At 41.6% G+C, this 17,169-nt stretch overlaps 1 protein-coding gene across 1 annotated transcript in view; it reads left to right on the forward strand.

Annotated features, from left to right (window-relative positions):
• The window catches only part of adcy5 (adenylate cyclase 5), a 365,757-nt gene that overhangs the window by 222,862 nt on the left and 125,726 nt on the right, over positions 1-17,169 (forward strand).

A 17,169-nucleotide genomic window follows, 5' to 3' on the forward strand; every position in this document is an offset into this window, starting at 1 on the left:
CTTCCCACGGAGCGAGACGTCGTGCAGCGCTCCCAGGCGCCGTCGTCAGCCTGTTTCAAGCTGAAAACCTCCACATTTCAGGCTCTATTGATCCAGGACGTCGTGAGAGAACAGAGAAGTTTCAGAAGAAGTCGGTTTCAGCATTTTATCCGGATATTCCACTGTTAAAGGAGATTTTTTTTAATGAAAGATGTGCGGGCGGATTGCAGCGTCGGCTCGCAGCCGCCACGACGCTCCGTCACAGGAAAAACACCTCTGTTGGAAGCCTTAAGGACAAGTTGGAACATGTCCAGCTGTTAAACAATTTCTCATATACTCACTCCACTGAAAGCCATCAAAAGCCGCCTGGATTTTACAAATGGGTTATCAACACAGAGGTGTTTTTCCTGTGCCGCCGCACCGCGCCGGCTGCATCCCGACGCGCGGACCCGTCCGCACGTCTTTCATTAAAAAAATCTCCTTTAACAGTGGAATATCCGGATAAAATGCTGAAACTGACTTCTTCTAAACTTCTCTGTTCTCTCACGATGTCCTGGATCAATAGAGCCTGCAATGTGGAGGTTTTCAGCTTGAAACAGGCTGACGACAGCGCCTGGGAGCGCTGCGGGACGTCTCGCTCCGTGGGAAGTCCTTAAAGCGACAGTATCACCTCAAAATCTCTCATCAGCCGTTAAAATTTTCATGGAAAACCAGCTTAATTTTTCGAACCATGGCCACTTCGATGTGTCTCACAGGTTTAGAAAAAATTTTGATCAAACAAAGCGCCAGTCTCTCAGCAACTTCTCAGACAAAGGAATTCCGACGAGGGGCTGGACAACTCCTCCCACAAGGAGTGCTCACAGGTGAATGACGTCGTGCGCATGCGTGGAAAAACTCACGCATGCGCACGAGGGTTCAAGCATGTCTGACGTAAAAATATATGAATGAAATCCATATAGTTTTTGAAAAAAATAAAAAGGACCTATACTTTATTGACAGCCCTCGTATATAGCGCCAAATCACAACAAACAGTTGCCCCAAGGTGCTTTATATTGTAAGGCAAGGCCATACAATAATTACGGAAAAACCCCAACGGTCAAAACGACCCCCTGTGAGCAAGCACTTGGCGACAGTGGGAAGGAAAAATCCAGATTGCCTTGTTCACATTCTCCACACAGGTGTAACCTGCTGTCCCTGCATGCACGGGGGTCATTGCTGGCCCAGCAACATGAGACTTAATTCCACTGCAGTCCTCAGAAAAATAAGTAAAATGAGAAAAAACACAATAAATCCAGTTTGTGTGGTTCCTCCATGACCAGACCTGACGGGTCCAGTACGCTAACTCATGTGCACAGCTAGACTATGTGTTAACAGCCTGGCCATACGTAAAACTTTATTCCATTTTATGGCGAGGTCCTCCGAAGCCAGACCGGATGCATCTAGCCTACTCACGCACGTGCACAGCGGGTAGGTCCTGGAGACTGCTGGACTCGCTTGGCGATGTTCCTCTCCAATCATAAAAGCAGTGGTGGGCACTGTTCAGCTAATCTGATAACCAATAATTATCAAAGCTAATGTTTTTGTTCGTGGATTAGCTTTTCAGATAAGTTTTAAAACCATCATCGGACCAATTATGTCATGATTAAATTTAGTTCCTATAACGTTTAGACTGCTAATGTTTTTTTACATAGCTAGTAACGTTGAAAAACATTTATAAAATCCATTTTGCTCCTGTCTGCTATGTATTTTGTAGCAGTGAGGTAGGTAAGAGGAGCTGAACTCAACTCTGCCCCCAGCAGAAGGGGCCTGGCCGCCAGACTGCCACAAAAAAAAAGAAAAAAGAAAAGTCATTACTTCTTAACACCATACAGTGGTCCAGCCACGAGGCAGAAGTCTTTAAATGGAAAGCAGGGTTGACTTATGGTTTTGATTTATAAATCAAATGATTCCAGTTAGAAGAACTACATTAATGTAAACTCTTAATGTACAAAGTGAATATATAACACATATCTGTTAATTTTAAAATAATGCACTAATTCTAATCAGAGCGCTCTTAACACACCACACACGGCAGGAATATCTGATAAGATTATCTTTAATGTCATCATGTTTGTCGGAGCGTCCTTAAGTTTGTCGGAAGGGGAAGATCGGGTCCGATATCGGCCTAATTATGTGTTCTTGTATTTAAAAAAAAAACAGAAAAACAAATACTCCACTGTGTGTCGACCCCCTGAAGCGTAAGGGTGTGCACTTTTTTAAGTGAATTAACTGACTAACTGACAAAACGCCTTTATTGGACGGATTGGATTTGATCTGAGCTTTCCACTCTTCCTCATCAAGGTGATCAGCTGATTTATCGCTGTGGGTTTTGAGGAAAAGCTGTGCTCCAGAGCCCCACATGAGGCTGTTTTTTACAGCCTGCAGTCACAACACGCACGCACTATCGGGAAAGCTCAGAGACTCATAATAACATGAAAAAATAAATAATTTGACCACTTTAGAGAGAAAACCGGACTTGTCTGATTCAGACAAGGTTATAAAGGATCTGTGCTGGCCAATCACATCTTTTATTTGTCCTGGACAATTGGACAAACCTTAATGTCGAGAGCTGTATTGTTTTTTTGTTTGTTTGTTTGTTTTTTAGGGCTTGGAGCAGTGCCCCTCAGCAGGTGGCGCCCTAGGCAACCACCTATGGTGTATGCCAAAAGCCAGCTCTGGCTCAGCTGGGATGCCCTGAAAAGTTTCATGATTATTTTTATTTCAAGTAAATTCCAAGAAAAAGGTTCCTTTTTTGTTTGTAGTTTAGTCATTTATAAATTAACATGAACACTGTTAATAAATGATTACTAAACAGAGTTTATTCTTACTTTAATATTGTAAAGTCTTACTGTAATGTAGTCAGTATATAATCAGTGTTAAAAGCGTCATTCATACATAGTTATCATATTCTCTGGGCCCCTCCCCAATCGGACCGGGAGTGACATGTTTAGCCGCATGTTCTCCTTGAATTGCTGGCTGTCTGAGTGGTGTCCAAAAAATGAGGTGGGCTTCATAGATAGATAATTGGCAAAGCTTCTGGGGAAAACCTGGTCTTGTTAGGAGAGACGGCATCCATCCCACTTTGGATGGAGCAGCTCTCATTTCTAGAAATCTGGCCAATTTTCTTAAATCCTCCAAACCGTGACTATCCAGGGTTGGGACCAGGAAGCAGAGTTGTAGTCTTACACACCTCTCTGCAGCTTCTCTCCCCCCTGCCATCCCCTCATTACCCCATCCCCGTAGAGACGGTGCCTGCTCCCAGACCACCAATAACCAGTAAAATCTATTAAGCATAAAAATTCAAAAAGAAAAAATAATAGCACCTTCAACTGCACCACAGACTAAAACAGTTAAATGTGGTCTATTAAACATTACATCTCTCTCTTCTAAGTCCCTGTTAGTAAATGATATATAATGGATCAACATATTGATTTATTTTGCCTTACAGAAACCTGGTTACAGCAGGATGAATATGTTAGTTTAAATGAGTCAACACCCCCGAGTCACACTAACTGCCAGAATGCTCGTAGCACGGGCCGAGGCGGAGGATTAGCAGCAATAGAATAGAATGAATAGAATAATTCTTTATTGTCCACCGATGTGGAAAATTGTCTTCTCACCAGCACAAAAAAGACAGAAAAACAGTCATAAAACATTCATACAAACACACGAATAAAACAAAAATAAGATACATAAAATACATGGAAGTAAAAGAAGAAATAGAATAAGACCTAGTAAGATAAATAAAATGTACAGTAAGATCTAATAAAATCAAATAAAACAAGTAAAGCAGTTCAGGTTTTATTTGTGGAGTGGTCACTTTTTTGAGTTCATTATGGTGACGGCATTTGGTATAAAAGATTTTTTGAAAGAACCTTTGGCCAGAGGAGCTCTGTAGCGCCTCCCAGACTTCAAGAGCTCAAACTGACAGGACAGAGGATGAGAGCTGTCTGCCAGGACTCTCTCAGCTTTCCTCCTCATCCTGTCAGTGTAATGTGGGCCAGAGTCTTCTGGGGTTTTCCCACAATTTAATTTGTCCTTACATTTACAACTCAAGTGACCAAACCAAACACAAAGATGAAATGTTAAAATACACTCAATATGTGCAGAATACACAAGCTCTAAAATCTGCGGATTAACACCAAGACAACTCAATCTTCTGAGAAGTCTGAGTCGCTGTGAACATTTCTTAAAGATAAAATCAGTGTTTTCAAAGAAGCTCAAGTGGCTATCAAGAACTGTACCAAGATATTTAAAAGTTTCAACCATTTCAACAAGCTGGCCATCGAGTGAAACTGGCTGCACGGTCAGTTCTTGCTTTGTGTGAAAAACAAGCTCCTTTTTCTTAGACACATTGATTTCCAGCTGGCTGTTGAGACACCAAGCTTCAAGAGCCTTAGTGTGAGCGAGATAGGAGGCTTCGCCAGAGGAGTCACACTTCTGTAGGAGGCCGACTAGGGCCATGTCATCCGCGTATTTAATCAGTTTAAAGTTTGTGTCATTAACTGCAAAATTCGTTTGTAAAAAGAGAGAAGAGCAGAGGTGAAAGAATGCTACCCTGTGGGCAGCCAGTGCTTATGATGAGCTCTCCTGACAGAATGTTGTTAGCACAAACTCTTTGAGGGCGACAAGACAGAAAGTCTCTGATCCAGAGCATCAGGCCCTTTTCAACATTTAAATCAGCCAGCCTTTTCAGAAGAATATGTAATTTCATAGAATTAAAAGCTGCACTGAAGTCTACAAACAAAACCCGAGCATATGCTTTAGCAAGTGAAAGCTGCTTTGAGATCATGTCCAGCAAGATCAATCCAGCATCATCAGTACCTCTGTCCCTCTTATAGGCAAACTGCAGAGGTCTAGTTCACTGACCACTGTGGTGGTCAGGACGTCAACTAACACTCTCTCCATAGTTTTACATAATATGTAGGTTATGGCAATAGGCCGAAAATCTTCAGGTTTGCTTGCCCCTGGCTTTTTTGGTATAGGCCTTATTATGGAGAATTTCCAAGATTTTGGCACTCCTGTGACAAGAAGGGAATTAAACAATCTGGAAAAGACTCCTTTAATTGAGGAGCACAGTCTTTGAGTAGACGGGCTTTCAGGCCATCTGGGCCAGTGGCCTTGTTTGGCTTCAGTTAGAAAGACTTTTAGCCACGTCATCCTCAGTGATAGCTGTGGGAGCTCCTGCTGGAAGATTTTTACAGATCTCATCACATTCCTGTTTATCATCCACTTTATCAAATCTACAGAAGAAACGGTTTAACTCATCACCTGTTAAAAGGGAGTTTTTCCTTCCCACTGTAGCCAAGTGCTTGCTCACAGGGGTCGTTTTGACCGTTGGGGTTTTACATAATTATTGTATGGCCTTGCCTTACAATATAAAGCGCCTTGGGGCAACTGTTTGTTGTGATTTGGCGCTATATAAAAAAAATTGATTGATTGATTGATCAACAAAACATTGATTAATGGTTGTAAGAGCATCACATTCTTACTGGATTTGCCCATCAGTGTATTTAGACCTTCCCAGGCTTGTTTTATGTTGCCACTGAAAAATTTTACTTTCTACTTTATTCTTGTACTCAATTTTTGCCTTAAATATATTCCCTCTCAGCTGTCTCCTTTTTTCCTGCATTAATTGCACATTACCAGAGCAGAAGGCTGCCTTCTTTTCATTAAGACAGATTTTCAATTGTTTGGACACCCAGGGTTTGTTATTTGGGAATATTTTCACAGTTTTAGTCTCTGACACGTTATCCTCACAGAACTTAATGTAAGATGTGATGGTGTCAGTGAGTTCATCTCCATCCAGACAGGATTCTCTGAGTTGCTCTTTGCTTTCCTCGGACCACACCTGTACCTGCTTATTAACTGTTTTAATTCTTTTGACCACAGCTTTGTATTTAGACAAAAGATGAATCACATTGTGGTCAGATTTTCCAAGAGGCGGTCTGCATACCGCTCTATAAGCCTCTGGGATGTTGCCATAGCAACGGTCAAGCATGCGATACAGACGTGTAGGACAGTCTACATATTGCTGTAGAGTGGGCAGGTGGTCAGACAGACTGCAGGAGTTAAAGTCACCCAGAATGAAAACGGGCTGGTCAGCAGAGCGGGTGAGTGCATTATTATAGCTCTCTGCTATTCTCTCTCCTGCTGCGTCGTCATCTGGACTGGGCACATATACAAGAATGACAGTGATCTGTCCGAACTCCCGCGGAAGATAAAAGGGTCTAAAAGATACAGTCAGTATCTCATAGTCAGGTGTGCATACTTGCTCCGTATGCTGTATTGAGTGGCCCAGCTGTTATCCACAAACGAACACAGACCCCCTCCAATGGATTTGTGCGGCAGTGCTCGCGTCCCTGTCCGCTCTGACAGCGGTGGTAGCCTGACAGGCTCAGTGTATCGTGATGATCTTTAAGCCATGTTTCCGTCAAACACACAAGATTACTCTGTCTAAATTCACTGTCATGCTCGGCTCTCAGCACAAGTTCATCGAGTTATTGCTTACTGAGGCGGACGTTAGACAGAGTGATGACAGGCAGCGGGAATCTGCTGCGGCGTCTCCAGAGTCGGTGCCTCAACGCCTCCCCTGGAGCCACGCTTTTTTCCTCTTCCCCAGACATTTAAGAGGCCGTCGGATTTCCTGACAGTCCGCAGGTAGACAAACTGAAGGAACCCCACCAGGTGAGCGAAGTGGACAAAAGATGGCTCTCTGGTGTAAGTAAGGAAGCTTTGCCGGCTTGTGAGGCAACTCCCGTGCGCAAACGCTGATAGGCAGAAAATGATCCACAGCAGTGCAATTTTCATTGCGACGATAAGGTCCAAAGTGCAAAGTGCAGTGAAGTTCTGACAGGTCACATCCACATTAAACCAATGAACTGCTTAAAAAAATATGTTAAAACAAATTTAATAACGCTAACAGACAAACAGTGAAACAAACAGTGAGCACAGGGTCAGCAGCAGGCCGCGCCCCTGGAAGTAAACAGGAACTGCAACCTGTATCTTCCACTCCAGCTTATTAATTAATCAAAAACCCAGACAGAGCTTTAATTCATTTGAAAGCTTGTTGCTTAGTCTTGTCCATCCAAATTGGAAGTCTCAAAAAACAGTTTTATTTGTTGTTATCTATCGTCCTCCTGGTCGTTACTGTGAGTTTCTCTGTGAATTTTCGGACCTTTTGTCTGACTTAGTGCTTAGCTCAGATAAGATAATTATAGTGGGCGATTTTAACATCCACACAGATGCTGAGAATGACAGCCTCAACACTGCATTTAATCTATTGTTAGACTCGATTGGCTTTGCTCAAAATGTAAATGAGTCCACCCACCACTTTAATCATACCTTAGATCTTGTTCTGACTTATGGTATGGAAATTGAAGACTTAACAGTATTCCCTGAAAACCCCCTTCTGTCTGATCATTTCTTAATAATGTTTACATTTACTCTGATGGACTACCCAGTAGTGAGGAATAAGTTTCATTACAATAGAAGTCTTTCAGAAAGCGCTGTAACTAGGTTTAAGGATATGATTCCTTCTTTATGTTCTCCAATGCCATATACCAACACAGGGCAGAGTAGCTACCTAAACTCTGTGAGTGAGATAGATTATCTCGTCAATAGTTTTATATCCTCTTTGAGGACAACTTTGGATGCTGTAGCTCCTCTGAAAAAGAGCGCCTTAAATCAGAAGTGCCTGACTCCGTGGTATAACTCACAATCTCGCAGCTTAAAGCAGATAACCTGTAGGTTGGAGAGGAACTGACATCTCACTAATTTAGAAGATCTTCACTTAGCCTGGAAAAGAGTCTGTTGCTCTATAAAAAAGCCCTCCGTAAAGCTAGGACCTCTTTCTACTCATCACTAATTGAAGAAAATAAGAACAACCCCAGGTTTCTTTTCAGCACTGTAGCCAGGCTGACAAAGAGTCAGAGCGCTATGAGCCGAGTATTCCTTTAACTTTAACTAGTAATGACTTCATGACCTTCTTTGCTAACAAAATTTTAACTATTAGAGGAAAAAATTACTCATAACCATCCCAAAGACATATCGTTCGCTTTGGCTGCTTTCAGTGATGCCGGTATTGGTTAGACTCTTTCTCTCCGATTGTTCTGTCTGAGTTATTTTCATTAGTTACTTCCTCCAAACCATCAACATGTCTATTAGACCCCAGTTCCTACCAGGCTGCTCAAGGAAGCCCTACCATTAATTAATTGCTTCGATCTTAAATATGATCAATCTGTCTTTATTAGTTGGCTATGTACCACAGGCTGTTAGGTGGCAGTAATTAAACCATTACTAAAAAGCCATCACTTGACCCAGCTAACTTAGCTAATTATAGCCAATCTCCAACCTTCCTTTTCTCTCCAAAATTCTTGAAAGGGTAGTTGTAAAACAGCTAACTGATCATCTGCAGAGGAAGGTCTATTTGAAGAGTTTCAGTCAGGGTTAGATTATCATAGTACAGAAAACAGCATTAGTGAAGGTTACAATGATCTTCTTATGGCCTCAGACAGTGGAATCATCCCTGTGCTTGTTCTGTTTAGACCTCAGTGCTGCTTTTGATACTGTTGACATAAAATTTATTACAGAGATTAGAGCAGGCCATAGGTATAAAGGCACTGCGCTGCGGTGGTTTGAATCATATTTATCCAATAGATTACAATTTGTTCATGTAAATGGGGAATCTTCTTCACCGACTAAGGTTAATTATGGAGTTCCACAAGGTTCTGTGCTAGGACCAATTTTATTCACTTTATACATGCTTCCCTTAGGCAGTATTATTAGACAGCATTGCTTAAATTTTCATTGTTACTCAGCTTTATCTATCCATGAAGCCAGAGGACACACACCAATTAGCTAAACTGCAGGATTGTCTTACAGACATAAAGACATGGATGACCTCTAATTTCCTGCTTTTAAACTCAGATAAAACTGAAGTTATTGTACTTGGCCCCACAAATCTTAGAAACATGGTGTCTAACCAGATCCTTACTCTGGATGGCATTACCCTGACCTCTAGTAATACTGTGAGAAATCTTGGAGTCATTTTTGATCAGGGTATGTCATTCAGTGTGCATATTAAACAAATATGTAGGACTGCTTTTTTGCATTTGCGCAATATATCTAAAATTACAAAGGTCTTGTCTCAGAGTGATGCTGAAAAACTAATTCATGCATTTATTTCCTCTAGGCTGGACTATTGTAATTCATTATTATCAGGTTGTCCTAAAAGTTCCCTGAAAAGCCTTCAGTTAATTCAAAATGCTGCAGCTAGAGTACTGACAGGGACTAGAAGGAGAGAGCATATCTCACCCATATTGGCCTCTCTTCATTGGCTTCCTGTTAATTCTAGAAATATTAATTAATTAAAATTCTTCTTCTTACTTATAAGGTTTTGAATAATCAAGTCCCATCTTATCTTAGGGACCTCATAGTACCATATCACCCCAATAGAGCGCTTCGCTGTCGGACTGCAGGCTTACTTGTAGTTCCTAGGGTTTGTAAGAGTAGAATGGGAGGCAGAGCCTTCAGTTTTCAGGCTCCTCTCCTGTGGAACCAGCTCCCAATTCGGATCAGGGAGACAGACACCCTCTCTACTTTTAAGATTAGGCTTAAAACTTTCCTTTTTGCTAAAGCTTATATTTAGGGCTGGATCAGGTGACCCTGAACCATCCCTTAGTTATGCTGCTATAGACTTAGACTGCTGGGGGGTTCCCATGATGCACTGAGTGTTTCTTTCTCTTTTTGTTCTGTATGCACCACTCTGCATTTAATCATTAGTGATTGATCTCTGCTCCCCTCCACAGCATGTCTTTTTCCTGGTTCTCTCCCTCAGCCCCAACCAGTCCCAGCAGAAGACTGCCCCTCCCTGAGCCTGGTTCTGCTGGAGGTTTCTTCCTGTTAAAAGGGAGTTTTTCCTTCCCACTGTCGCCAAGTGCTTGCTCACAGGGGGTCGTTTTGACAGTTGGGATTTTTCTGTAATTATTGTATGGCTTTGCCTTGCAATATGAAGCGCCTTGGGGCAACTGTTTGTTGTGATTTGGCGCTATATAAATAAAATTGATTTGATTTGATTTCATCATAAAAATTGGATTTCTGTAGTTTAGATTTTCTGCAGGTATTTTTCTCCCCTTATGTTTGAATTTTATGACCTAAAGTGACCTCAGTACACTGCCAGTACTGGATTTGTCCTTTAGAGGGTGCTGGAGAAACACCGTAAGACTGCAATTTTATTCATGTCTTTCAATGTGGTGAGATACGGATCATTTCTCTGCCCTTTAAAACATCCTCCACTCAGTCTCCTCGTATTGGCTATGTGGATGGACAACATTGTAATTTCCCCATTTCATTTCTTTTTTTTTTTACTTCTTTCATCTCGTTGCCTGCTGAGTAAAACACTTGACAGCATCTTGTTGAGCATTTTCACAGCTCAGATTCAATCAATCAATCAATCAATCAATCAATTTTATTTATATAGCGCCAAATCACAACAAACAGTTGTGAACAATTCACAGTGTGAGATAAGAACAGCGGTGCCAATCTTCACTACAAACACTTTACATCTTTGGCAAACATTTGATTCATTTCTTTCACATCCTCTCCTGCTTCAGAGAGCAGTAAACCTTTAACATTTATACCACCTGTCCGATTTCATTTACAGAGTTTCTCTGTACTGTACACACTGTCACTGTGAAACTGAACACCCTGGCTGTAATCCAAAGGTGATCTGTGATCTTAATTCACTTTTAAAGCATGTTTAATTCAACTCAAAGTATGTCTGAGGAGATTCCCAGTCATCCAGCTTGTGGGTGTTCAGGTAGGTTGAGGCAGGTCAGCTTGAAAATGTTTGCTCTTCATCCATAAAAGCTTCATCAGTTCTAAGTCATAGTAGTGAGAAACTCCAATATTTATCCTCTGTTGTGTCACTGATCTCACAATGATGCAAAGAAAGGCATTAAGAGTCACCAGAGGGCACCAGGCCAACAGATAATTTCATTTGTTAATCTACAACCCCTGGCAATAATTATGGAATCACCGGCCTCGGAGGATGTTCATTCAGTTGTTTAATTTTGTAGAAAAAAAGCAGATCACAGACATGACACAAAACTAAAGTCATTCCAAATAGCAACTTTTTGGCTTTAAGAAACACTATAAGAAATCAAGAAAAAAAATTGTGGCAGTCAGTAACGGTTACTTTTTTAGACCAAGCAGAGGGAAAAAAATATGGACTCACTCAATTCTGAGGAATAAATTATGGAATCACCCTGTAAATTTTCATCCCCAAAACTAACACCTGCATCAAATCAGATCTGCTCGTTAGTCTGCATCTAAAAAGGAGTGATCACACCTTGGAGAGCTGTTGCACCAAGTGGACTGACATGAATCATGGCTCCAACACGAGAGATGTCAATTGAACAACAAGGAGAGGATTATCAAACTCTTAAAAGAGGGTAAATCATCACACAATGTTGCAAAAGATGTTGGTTGTTCACAGTCAGCTGTGTCTAAACTCTGGACCAATACAAACACCATGGGAAGGTGTTAAAGGCAAACATACTGGTAGACCAAGGGAAGACATCAAAGCGTCAAGACAGAAAACTTAATATGTCTCAAAAATCGAAAATGCACAACAAAACAAATGAGGAACGAATGGGAGGAAACTGGAGTCAATGTCTGTGACCAAACTGTAGAAACCGCCTAAAGGAAATGGGATTTACATACAGAAAAGCTAAACGAAAGCCATCATTAACACCTAAACAGAAAAAAACAAGGTTACAATGGGCTAAGGCAGGGGTAGGCAACCTGTTCCAGAAGAGCCATGAGGGTGCAGGTTTTTCTTTGCAGCCACTGACTCCACCAGGTGATTTTACTGATTAATATCACTTTGAGCAGATGGAATCAGTTAATCAGTGAAATCACCTGGTGGAGTCAGTGGCTGCAAAGAAAACCTGCACCCTCATGGCTCTTTCTGGAACAGGTTGCCTACCCCTGGGCTAAGGAAAAGCAGTTGTGGACTGTGGATGACTGGATGAAAGTCATATTCAGTGATGAATCTCAAATCTGAATTGGGCAAGGTGATGATGTTGGAACTTTTGTTTGGTGCCGTTCCAGTGAGATTTATAAAGATGACTGTCTGAAGAGAACATGTAAATTTGCACAGTCATTGATGATATGGGGCTGCATGTCAGGTAAAGGCACTGGGGAGATGGCTGTCATTACATCATCAATAAATGCACAAGTTTATGTTGATATTTTGGACACTTATCCCATCAATTGAAAGGATGTTTGGGGATGATGAAATCATTTTTCAAGATGATAATGCATCTTGCCATAGAGCAAAAACTGTGAAAACATTCCTTGCAAAAAGACACATAGGGTCAATGTCATGGCCTGCAAATAGTCCGGATCTTAATCCAATTGAAAATCTTTGGTGGAAGTTGAAGAAAATGGTCCATGACAAGGCTCCAACCTGCAAAGCTGATCTGGCAACAGCAATCAGAGAAAGTTGGAGCCAGATTGATGAAGAGTACTGTTTGTCACTCATTAAGTCCATGCCTCAGAGACTGCAAGCTGTTATAAAAGCCAGAGGTGATGCAACAGAATACTAGTGATGTGTTGGAGCGTTCTTTTGTTTTTCATGATTCCATAATTTTTTCCTCAGAATTGAGTGATTCCATATTTTTTTCCCTCTGCTTGGTGTAAAAAAGTAACCGTTACTGACTGCCACAATTTTTTTTCCTGATTTCTTATAGTGTTTCTTAAAGCCAGAAAGTTGCCATTTGGAATGACTTTAGTTTTGTGTCATGTCTGTGATCTGCTTTTTTTCTACAAAATTAAACAACTGAATGAACATCCTCCGAGGCCGGTGATTCCATAATTTTTGCCAGGGGTTGTACATCCATACCTGCATTTCACGAATGCAGCACCTTCCCCCAAAAGTTAGGACAGGAACACTTTCTTCTAAATATAAGGATTCAATCATCACTTATACAGCCAGTTTTCTTGAGACAAGTCAGGGGATGGATACGAGGTCTGTTAGAAAAGTATCGGACCTTTTTATGTTTTTCAAAAACCATATGGATTTGAATCACGTGTGATTGCATCAGCCAAGCTTGAACCTTCGTGCGCATGCGTGAGTTTTTTCACGCCTGTCGGTTGCGTCATTCGCCTGTGAGCAGGCTTTGTGTGAGCAGTGGTCCACCCCTCTCGTCTGATTTTTATTGCGAATAAATGTCTGAACGATTTGGAGCTTTACTGCATCAATTTTTTCCAGAAACTGTGAGAGACCTCCAGGTGGACACCATTCAGAAAATTCTGTTGGCTTTCAGGGATGATTTTATGGGAATTACACAGATTAAGAGTGCTCCAGCCGGTTTAAAGACCGCCCACAGCTGCTGAGTGCGCACCGCGCTCCGAGCGCCGATCGACAGGCTGAATCAACCAGATCATTTCCAAAGTGAAGGCTTTGTTGATCTGGGACGTCGTCTGACTTACACAAAAATGGCAGGAGACGTGGACATCAGTACTTTTTCGGCACATTCCACTGTTACAGGAGTTTTTTTCATGGAAAGAAAAGCGGACGGATGTGCCACTGTGCCGTTCATGGCACGGCACAAAACCACCTCCGTGTTGGTCTCCTGTAAGTCATTACACTTAAAAAAAAACAAAAAAAAAACCCGACTGGACAGTTGAATTTTCAATAGGCGGCCATGTAGGGGTCAATTGAGGAATTACACAGGGGGCAAAATTTAAAAATGCTCCAATCAAATTGAAAACGACATCATGTTGCAACCCCAATTCCAATGAAGTTGGGACGTTGTGTAAAATGTAAATTAAAACAGAATACAATGATTTGCAAATCCTCTTCACCTATATTCAATTGAATACACCACAAAGACAAGATATTTCATGTTCAAACATAAACTTTATTGTTTTTGTGCAAATATTTGCTCATTTTGAAATGGATGCCTGTAACATGTTTCAAAAAGCTGGGAGAGTGGTATGTTTACCACTGTGTTACATCACCTTTCCATCTAACAACATTCAGTAAGCATTTGGGAACTGAGGACGCTAATTGTTGCTTGATGTACGACTTCAAGTTGTACAACAGTCTGGGGTCTCAGTTGTCATATTTTGTACTTCACAATGCGCCACACATTTTCAATGGGCGACAGGTCTGGACTGCAGACAGGCCAGTTTAGTACCCGCACTCTTTTACTACGAAGTCACGCTGTTGTAACGTGCAGAATGTGGCTTGGCATTGTCTTGCTGAAATAATCAGGGACGTCCCTGAAAAAGACGTTGCTTGGATGGCAGCATGTGTTGCTCTAAAACCTGGATGTACGTTTCAGCATTGATGGTGCCATCATAGATCTGTAAGTTGCCTATGCTATGGGTAATAACACCCCCCTTCCCCCCCCATACCATCATAGATGCTGGCTTTTGAACGTAGCGCTGGTAACAATCTGGGTGTTCTTTTTCCTTTTTTGGCCAGAGGGCACAATGTCCATGATTTCCAAAAACAATTTGAAATGTGGACTTTGCATGGCAGAGTTTTAACTTGCACTTGTAGATGTTGCGACGAACTGTGTGTGTTAACTGACAATGGTTTCTGAAGTGTTCCTGAGCCCATGCGGTAAGCTCCTTTACACGATGATGTCTGTTTTTAATGCAGTGCCGCCTGAGGGATCGAAGGTCACGGGCATTTAATGTTGTTTTTTGGCCTTGGCGCTTACATGTAGAAAGTTCTCCAGATTCTTCTTCTTCTTCTCCAGAATCTTCTGATTATATTATGGACTGTAGATGATGGAATCCCTAAATTCCTTGCATTTGAACGTTGAGAAACATTGTTCTTAAACTGTTGGACCTTTTTTTTTCACACAGTTGTTCAGAAAGTGGTGATCCTCGCTACATCTTTGCTTGTGAGAGGCTGAGACTTTTGGGGATGCTCCTTTTATACCCAATCATGAGTGTCCTCAGTTCCCAAACACTTCCACTTATATTCCAAAAGACCAGTATGTCAACAGTATGTGAGGCTTCTCGCCTGTGCGTATGCGTCACGGGGACCCCACAGGGTACAGTGGTCTCCCTTTCTTCTTCATGCTGTACACATCAGACTTCACCGACAACATGGACAGTTATCAGCTCCAGACGTTTTCTGATTACACAGCCATTGTCTGACGTACAGGGAGGTCATCACCAAGTTTGTGGCCTGGTGTGAACGAAACCACCTGAGCATCAACACCAGCAAGACAAAGGAGGTGGTGACTGACTTCAAAAGGAAGGCTCATCAGATTGTGCCTGTGGACATCCAGGACTTGGACATAGAGATGGTAGTGAAGTACAAATACCTGGATGTTCACCTTAACGAAGTGAACTGGACACACAACACAGATGTCCTGTACAAGAAGGGCCAAGGTCATCTTCACCTGCTGAGGAGACTGAGGTCCTTTGCTGTGTGCAGGACACTGTTGAAATCTTTTTATGGCTCTGTGGTGGCATCGATACTTTACGCTGTGGTCTGCTGGGGCTGTGGAAGTTCTGAGAGGGACAGGAAGAGACTTAAGAGATTAGTCAGAAGGGCTGGCTCTGTCCTGGAATGCACTCTGGAACCCATAGAGGTAAGAGTAGGATGTTAGCAAAGCTGACATCAACTCTGGACAATCCCTCTCACCCAATACATTAGACTGTGGGAGCCTTAAGCAGCTCCTTCAGGAATAGACTGCTGCACCCTCGGTGCAAAACAGAACGCCTCCACAGGTCATTTATTCCAACTACAGTTAGACTGTATAATACCTCAAAATGTGTTTAACACTGTAACCACCTGCTGATTTTGCACTGTTACCCACATCTACTGCCACTTTTTTTTGTGCTTTATTACGTGCACATCTATGCAATTTCTCCTGTGTAATAATTAAACTATATCTATACATACCCACTTATATTCTATTTTTACGTAATTTGTTCACACCCGTATTTATGCATTTACCAGCAAAAATTGCAATATACTTTAGTTACCTTCCTTTAATGTAATTTGTTTTTTTGTTCCAAAAACAACTGAAGTCACACATGCAGGCATGCAGTGACACACACACATACACACACACACACACACACACACACACACACACACACACACACATCCATCTTCAAAAGCTTATCCAAAATCGGGTCGCGGGGGTCTGGAGCCTATCCCAGCAGTCATACGGTGTGAGGTGAGGTACTTCCTGGACAGGACGCCAGTCTGTTGCAGTGCCATATACAGTTATAGTATGTAAAAATTTGGGCATCCCTGATAATTTCCATGATTTTCCTTTATAAATCATTGGTTGTTTGGATCATATAGCAGACAAACGCAGTGATATTTCAGAAGTGAAATGAAGATTATAGGATTTACAGAAAGTGTGCAATAATTCTTTAAACAAAATTAGGCAGGTGCATAAATTTGGGCACCCCAACAGAAAAATACATCAATATTTAGTAGATCCTCCTTTTGCAGAAATAACAGCCTCGAAACACTTCCAGTAAGAGTATGCATTCTGGTTGAAGGTATTTTGGACCATTCTTCTTTATGAAACATCTCAGGTTTTTTAGTTTCTGAGCATGGACAGCCCACTTAAAATCACACCACACCTGACATGGCCACCTTAAATACCCTTTCTCATGATTTAATTCACCTGTGTAAGGAGGTCAAGGGTCAGTGAGCTTACCAAACCAATTTTGTGTTCCAATAATTAGTGCTAAATGTATTAAAATCAATAAAATGACAAGGGTGCCCAAATTTATGCACCTGGCTAATTTTGTTTAAAGAATTATTGCACACTTTCTGTAAATCCTATAAACTTCATTTCACTTCGGAAATATTACTGTATTTGTCTGCTATATGATATATTTAACTGAAATTTCTGATCTAGACAACCAATGATTTATTATAAGGAAAATCATGAAAATTATCAGGTGTGCCCAAACTTTTGCATACAACTGTAGAGACACACAAACACATTTACACCCGCACACACAGCTACAGACAATTTAAAGTTTCCAATCCACTTACCCTGCATGTATTTAGATGTGGGAGCAAGCCAGAGCACACAGAGGGAAGCCACACAAACACAAAGAGAACATGCAAACTCCACACAGAAAGGCCAC

This window comes from Thalassophryne amazonica, chromosome 14 (genome assembly GCF_902500255.1).
Source record: "Thalassophryne amazonica chromosome 14, fThaAma1.1, whole genome shotgun sequence".
Classification (NCBI taxonomy): domain Eukaryota; kingdom Metazoa; phylum Chordata; class Actinopteri; order Batrachoidiformes; family Batrachoididae; genus Thalassophryne; species Thalassophryne amazonica.